The 8,076-nt window shown below is 49.8% G+C and overlaps 1 long non-coding RNA gene across 2 annotated transcripts; it reads right to left on the bottom strand.

Moving 5' to 3' along the window:
• Positions 1 to 5,775: 5,775 nt before the first annotated feature.
• Positions 5,776 to 7,391, bottom strand: LOC125292357. Of its 2 annotated transcripts, none has more exons than XR_007193162.1 (3): positions 7,272 to 7,391; positions 6,374 to 6,636; positions 5,776 to 5,895 (listed from the first exon to the last, which is right to left on the bottom strand). It is a non-coding gene; the product is annotated as an uncharacterized LOC125292357 (long non-coding RNA). The 2 variants fall into 2 exon arrangements; XR_007193161.1 differs by lacking the exon at positions 7,272 to 7,391 and adding an exon at positions 6,725 to 7,257.
• Positions 7,392 to 8,076: the final 685 nt, after the last annotated feature.

Below are 8,076 nucleotides of genomic sequence, written 5' to 3'. Positions count from 1 at the left end.
CAGCTGACTGCGTGGCGTTAACAACCCCATTGCGTTTAAGCAGCCGGTTGGATAAGCCTAAAGTAATATATACATTTTTTATTATAAAAGAATATGGGCGGTCGCTACAATATACACAACAGCCTATGCATGTATACGTTGATTAACTATTGAACTATAAATTATGTTCTATTGATTAATAGTTAGTTAGAAAAACAATTACAATATTTGTTTTTCAGATGGCTATGATAAAAGCTGGGTAAAGTAGTCTTTTATTTGGTAGTAAATAATTTTGTAAACTATCTAAAATGTACATTTTATAATTAATTGATGAAATGATTGCATCAACACTTTTTTTTAATGGCTATTATGAAGTTACATCTAGTCTTTTATATTTTAATGAACAATTTGCAAATTATCTAAAAATGCTATATTACAAACTGATGGGATATATCTGGAGCAAACAATAAACACATTGGTGTTCATAGTTCAGCAAGTACTTAACATGAGATTTGCCAATTAAAGTCAAATATTGTTAAATGACAATAGTGATAATGAAAGCAATAACACTTTACATACACTGCAATTACAGATGCTTAACATATTGTAAAGCATTGTCACACATCACAATTTGTCATGAGCTCTCTCTCTGCCTGGTAACACGCGCTGATTAAAGCCTGATGACCTCCACCTGTTCCTGCTCTGCTCTGCCTCACCCTCGTTTACCTACCAGCTGCACTGCATTCACCTCTCATCATGTCCTGTATTTAAAGCCTTGCTTTTCAGTCCACATTTGTCAGATCGCTCTGCAAACCCCACCAGTTACCTGCCTGTCTTGGAAAACTACTCTGACTCTTTGCCTGTGAACCCAGACCTGCTCGACTACCTCTTTGATCTCAGCCCGGTAATCTTGACCTGCCTTCCGTCTCTTCTCACTGAATACAGCCCAGCCCTTGACTGTACTGCTGCTTAGTTTCAATTGCTGTTGTGTGTGTGTTTCCCCAGGACTTCCCTGGATCATCCAGCTCCTGCCATTGCTGCTTTCGGCTATGGGGGGAACACACGCTGCACTCTGGAACTCCCCGAACCCCAAAACCCTGTCACCCCCAACCCTTAAATAAACATTCTAACGTGGCGGCTTTTTGTGGTCCCTCGTCCTGTTTGGTGTCTGACAGTGCGATCTGACCAAACATGGACCCAGCGCACGGTCGAACCAGCATGGAAACCGACGAACCAGAACCACCCACCCGCCATGCAGCGCCTGGAAGAGACTGAGAGAGAGGCAAACCATAACACTGCTGACACTGCCTCCTACTTCAAGCCGCCTACCAACAGCTTCAGCAGTTACAGCAACAACTTGCAATGATCATTCAACTTCTCACCAACCTTTCTCCTCTGCCTGCTCCCACCGGCCCCAGCCCAGCCAGCCTGCTCACCCGGCCCAGCACCCCAGTCTCCTGCCCAGTCCACTGCTGCCGTGGCTGCGAGATTAGAACCCAGGATCGCAACCAGAGCGGTTCAGCGACCCAACCCAGATGCGGGCGTTCTGACGAGCTGCCGTGTCCGCGTTTACCCTGCAACCCAGGACTTTTTGCCACTGAAGGGGGCGGTCGTTACGTGATCACTCACCTGACGGGCCGAGGCTCGACTCTGGGGCAGGAAAGTTGAAGCCAGACCCCAGCATGTGCAACCTTCAACCCTATTCGCAGAGGGAGATGCTCAAGGTATTCGATTTGGAATCCACCACAGCCGGGGCATCTAGGACCCTGATGAGTATTCGCCAAGGCAGAAGGACTGTTGCGGATTACTCCATTGACTTCGAACTGTGGCAAGTCGGGCTCCTGGAACATGGAAGCATTGGTGGATGCCTTCCTCCACAGCCTGGCGGACTACGCAAAAGGGCGAGCTGGTTTCCCATGATCAACCCCCCCCACTCTTGATGAAGCCATTGCTCTGGCTGTCCGCATCGACCGCAGGATCCAGGTCCGTCGTGATAGAGAGAGAGGGCCAGAGTCCATCCACCAGCACCGCGGAGTGTCCCAACTGCTCTTCTGTCCCACCTGCCACACCGTCTAACCAGCGGACCAGTCTGAACCGATGGAGATCGCCGGCGCCTCCCTAACCCCTGCAGGAGCCAGCGACGCATCACCTCAACTTGTGCCTGTACTGTGGTGGTGATGGTCATCAGTCGCCACCTGTCCAGCAAAGGCGGGCTCACCAGATATAGGAGGAATCGGATGAGCTCAATGAACATTCCGCCCTCCATCAGCGTAAACCCCCATCCCAAGTCTGTCTTTACCTGTCTGATTCACCCACCCTGGCAGCCCTGGTGGACTCTGGCAGAAGCAAACATTATTGACACAGGACTTGCTTTCGTCAGCTGGGCTTGGAAAGCCATGGCTTGTCCACTCCCTGTTCCAGCCGGGCCCTGGGCCCGGTCCGCGTAAATTAACAGTTACCAGCATCACAGCCCCCCATCTCAATGATGGTGTCAGGAAACCACCCAGAGACCATCTGCTTCCACCTGCTCAGCTCCCCAGGCCAACCCCTAATCCTGGGCTACCCTTGGCTCCGTCTCCACAATCCTCACCTCGATTGGGCCTCGGAACTGTGAAAGAGTGGGGAAATGCCTGCCACCTGACCTGTTTAGTGCTTCCCCGCTGCCCCCCGCTCAGTACCCCCCAGCACTGCCCCGACATTTCTAATGTCCCTGAATGTTACCATGGCCTCCCAGGGGTGTTCAACAAGACCAAAGCCACATCTCTGCCCCACACCGTCCCGTGCGACTGTGCCATTGATCTCCTCCCCTGGGACTGCTCCCCCCAAAGGTCACCTCTACTCACTATCCCCTCCTGAAAGAAAAAACTATGGAGGATTACATCAGGGACTCCCTGGCAGCTGGACTCATCCGCCCGTCTTCCTCGCCAGCTGGTGCGGGTTCTTCTTTGTGGGAAAAGAAAGATGGTTCTCTTCGCCCCTGCATTGATTATCGAGTCTGAGCGATGTCACAGTGAAGAACCGGGTACCTCTGCCTTTACTCACCTCTGCTTTTGAGTTGCTCCAGGGATCCACTATTTTCACCAAACTGGACCTTAGAAATGCTTACCACCTAGTCCGGTAAGGGAGGGTGGCAGTGGAAGACTGCATTCAACACCCACACCGGCCATTATATGAGTACCTGGTAATGCCATTTGGCCTCACCAACGCCCAGCGGTATTCCCAGGCTGGTGAATGATGTGCTGCGGGGACATGCTGAATAAATTCGATGTTCGTGTACCTGGGCGACATCTTAATTTTCTCCCAGAACTCTGTCCGAACACACTCGTCATGTCAGCTGGTTCTTCAGCGGCTCCTGGAGAACTCCCTTTATGTCAATGGAGAAATACGAGTTCCACGCTCAGACTGTATGCGTTTCCTGGGATACATTGTCTGAAGGCAATATCCAGATGGACCCCGCAAAGGTCTCCAAACAGTTACCTCCTGGCCAGTTCGGGGAATAGGAAGAAGTTGCAGCAATTCCTCGGGTTTGCCAATTTCTACAATTCATCCCGGAACTACAACTCCGTCGCCCGCTCCCCTCACAGCTCTTACCAGCATCAAACACCCCTTTCCTGGACCCCCAGAGGCCAACACAGCCCTTTCCTTCCCTCAAGGCCCGGTTCACCTGCCCCATCCCCTCCAGATGCGGTTCAGACCGGCAGTTAGTTGTCGAGGTGGATGCCTCGGGCGTGGGTCGGGCCATATACTCTCTCAGCGGGCGAGGAGGACAACAAGTGCACCCTGTGCATTTTCTCTCGCCCATTTCACCTGCAGAGCACAATTATGATGTTGGAGACCATGAGCTGTTGGCAGTCAAGCTTGCCCTGGAGGGTGGCGTCACTGGCTGGAGGGTCCACAGTTCGTTCCTGGTCTGGACCGATCACAAAAACCCTCGAATACATCCATAGCGTAAGCGTCTTAACCCCAGACAGTCCCGCTGGGCCTTGTTTTTCTGAGATTCAACTTCACCCTGTCATTACCGCCCAGGTTCTACCGAACCCAAGCGGACGCTCTCTCCCGTCAGTTTCATAAGGATAGCGCCCCTTCCAGGAACCTGCATCAATTCTGCCCGATCCCTGCGTGCGTAGCTGCCTGACCTGGGATATGGGGGAGGAAATTCAGGAGGCCCTCCGTGACCGTCCCAGTCCCAGTGCATGCCCAGACGGTGTCTCTTTGTCCCAGAGAGGCGAGGTCCCGGGTCATACAGTGGGGACACAACTCCCGCCTTGCCTGCCACCCGGGCTCCATGCACCTGCCATCTCCTTGGCCTTCTGGTGGTCTGCTTTGAGAAGGGATGTCCGAGAATTCGTCCATTACCTGCCCCACCTGCAATCCAGAACAAGTCCTCCACTTTCGGCCCCCGCTGGTTTTACTCCAGCCCTTGCCTGTGCCCCCGCGACCCTGGTCCCACGTCTCCTTGGACTTTGTAACTGGCCTCCCACCATCCAGGTGGGATATGGGAATCTCATTCTCACTGTGGTTGACCGGTTCAGCAAGATGGCACACTTCATTCCCCTCCCTAAACTGCCATCTGCCAGAGGGCTGCCCAGGCTGTTCTTGTCATGTCTTCCGTCTACGGGCTGCCCAGGATGTTGTCTCTGACCGGAGTCCATAATTCACCTCCACATTCTGGAAGGAGTTCTGCTGCCTTCTAGGGGCCACAGTGAGTCTCTCTGGGTTCCACCCCAGTCCAATAGTCCAATCAAAGCGGGCAAACCAGGAGCTGGAAAAGCTGCGGTGCATGGTTTCATAAACCCCAGGCAGGCACAACAACTGACGTGGATAGGGGCCATGCTCACAACTCCCTCACCTGCTCTGCCACTGGTGTCACCTTTCCAGTGTGTGTATGGCTCACCAGCCCCCTGTTCCCCAGCCAGGGGAGATGTGTCACGCCCGTCTGCCCTGCGCCCTATGCCCGCCGTTGCCGTCATTACCTGGTCTGGCTGGTGCCACGCTACTCAAGTCAGCTGTCAGCTATGCCACTGGGGCTAACAGCCGAGATCGCGGCACCGCCCTACCCGTGTTGGCCAGAAGGTGTGGCTGTCAGCCAAGGATCTCCCACTGCTTGGGTGGAATCGCTGGCTTTGGCACCTCGATTCCTCGGCCCGTTCCTATCCAGGGTCATCAGCCCAACAGCAGTCGGCTCCAGTTGCCAACCTCCATGAGGGTGCACCCTACTTTCCATGTTTAGAAAGTCAAGCGATGCATGAAGCCAGCTGGTCCCATTCCGGCTTCACTCTCCTCCTCGCCTGCGTTGGCGGTGGGCTGGTGGCCACCGTTCGGCGCCTGCCAGTCCAGGCAGCGGTAGGGGCTGGCCTCCAGTATCTCGTCGACTGGGAGGGCTATGGACCTGAGAGAGAGAACCACAGGTGCCAGCCAGTCCCGGATTGTAGACCCCGGACACTCATGCCCGACTTCACCGTCTGCATCCCGAGATCAACCTGCAATCGTGAGGAGCCGCTTAAGAGGGTCCCTAACCGTCCTGCCGCCGGCTTCTGTCCTGTGCCTGACCCTGACCCTGTCTGGTACTGTCCCGATCTTCTGTCCACGACCCTCCAGCTCCCTCGAGGATGAGGATGTTCTCCGGACCTTCGGAGAAATTCTAACCCTCCACGGCTCCCTCCGCCCTCGGCGTGGTGTCCTCTTAGAGGACTTCTGTCTCCTCTTCTCTCCTCTCCTCTCTTCTCCTCTCTTCTTTCTCCTCTCCTCTCTTCTCTCTCCTCCTCTCTCCTCTCCTCTCCTCTCTTCTCCTCTCTTCTCTTCTCTCCTCTCTTCTCTTCTCCTCTTCTCCCCTCTCCTCTCATCTCCTCTCCTCTCTTTTCTCTCCTCTCTTCTCTCTCCTCTCCTCTCTTGCAACGATGTCTTTTGGACTGGAAGCTGCATCAGTAAGAAATAAAACAAATAGAGATTAACTGGACTGTGAGATGAGACAAAATATTGTTGACATTAACATGCATCACCCATAACTTGACCATGCCTAGGCTGGTTAAGAGTATTTTGGGTATTGGATATTTCAATGTGGTAATATGGTGGCAGCATGGAGGGGAGTGTCTCCAGGACGCTGGTTTCACTGTTAAGCCTTCATGAGGTGTCGTGGGCCTAACTTAACGAAACATCGGTGAATGAGGGTGCCCACTTAATAACCCCAATGACATGCCACATACTATATACTGCTGTTGGATGGGCCATTTGTCTTGTGTTTGTGACCATTTCTTGGTGGATTTGTGCGTGCTTTTTAAAGTTAATTTTGAGTAGGGGCTTCTTTACCTTGGATTTTGGCACAAGGGATTTTAACTTTAATCCTGTGTATTAATGTAATTGTTTTTGCAAACAGGAGCCCTCCCTTATGACTCACCTCTTTGTCCACATTCAGGTTTTGCGGACTTCTGTTCCTTCTTGTGCTTTTTGCGATGCCTTGCTTTTGCCGACTTCTTTTCCTTCCGATGCCTTTTGTCTTCCCTTGTATGCTTTTTTTTGTAACGCCTTATGACTTTCATCGTCTGATGACAATGAATGAATTGAAGGAAGAAGAGGAAGATGAATTACTGGTGGAAGAGGACTCAGATGATGACTCAGATGAAGTGGTGTGGTCAGAAGTTGTGGTATGGCATATCTTGTCTGAAAAGAAACAATAAGAAAAGGTGACGGAAAAGTTTAATCAAGTTTAATCAAGAATCAAGTTTAAGTGAGAAGCTTCAGTACTCACATAACATTTGTCAGGTACAGCACAGGTACAAAGGTGTATGTGTGTCCATCCTCAAGACCAACATGGTGACAACATGAAAAACAAGTTATACTTGATATTTGATATTATCGATGGAGTCTTCAAAGGGCTCTACTGTCTAAGGGTTAATGTATAGAATGCCAGTCATTATCGAAAAAATAAGCCCAAACAGGGCGACCCGGACCCCGCTTATTATACGGCTACCTAACATAAGAGAAGACACTTCACCTGATGGGTCTTTAAATGTATTTTTTTACTGTTTTCATTGGCAAATGATGAGAAACAAACTTCACCAAACTCACTGAACTTGAATACATTCTTTAGCAGCTGAACAACTGTCTGTAGATGTGAATCAGTGGCAAAAAGGCCACTATCCTTGACAGCGGTCAATTATGCTTAGCATAAAGAATTAACAGCCGAACGTGAATGGAGCGTTCTACTTACATTGTGAAGACAAGGAATAATAAAATGTTTTAATCCAAGTGGTGTTTGTTGTTAAGTGTCATATTGAGATAAAGTATTGACTTACCAGCCCCTTGTTTGCGAAGAGAGTCCAATTCCTTTTTCAGCTTCTTGTTCTTCCTTATCAGGACACCCTCTCTCTCTCTTTAGCTTTAAGGAGGAGCTCTGATACTGTTGGAGACATAGAGTTTCCTGAAAGACAGAAAGCAAGGAAGAAAAAAATAAATAAATAATAGGTAGAGCATGCTATGTTTCTGTTTTAAAAGCACATCAATTACTACAGTCATGATTTGCTCTACATTTGTTCACCATGCAGTATGCTGTTTTTCACCAAAATACAGGCAGTATAACCACAATAAATGACAATAATAAACATAATAGGCTATTTGAAGATTTTGACAAACTACACATAATACAATTAGTAGTCAGTTCTGCCCTTTGATGGCATATAGGCTTCAACAACTGTGAATGTTTACAGTGTAGGCTACATATGCTGAAAAGCATTTCTTAAATGGCTATATACATTAAAATAAAATACATTTCGTTTTCTTTGTTAATTATTTGCAAATTGGGTATGTATATGTATCACCTGTTCTGTGCACATCTGTATATAATGTCATATGAGTTACATTTAGTGATGTCACTTCCCTGAAGGGTCTGAAATATGATTACTGCCATCTAGTGGTGATTCTTGTGTAACTACACTCTTCTCTGACCTGTGAGTAGGGTTGGGCGAATGAAGCCCCACGACAAAGATAATGAATGCGTAGCAAGATGGGTCATCCTAGTTCATGTCTATGAGGGCAAAGTGGAGTTCAGTCAGAGACGGGCTCTGGTTCAGTTCCCGCCTGCACAGGGGCGTGTCACTGACG

This window comes from Alosa alosa, chromosome 3 (genome assembly GCF_017589495.1).
Source record: "Alosa alosa isolate M-15738 ecotype Scorff River chromosome 3, AALO_Geno_1.1, whole genome shotgun sequence".
NCBI classification, from domain to species: Eukaryota; Metazoa; Chordata; class Actinopteri; order Clupeiformes; family Clupeidae; genus Alosa; species Alosa alosa.
This window is presented reverse-complemented; position numbering and strand designations above follow the sequence as displayed.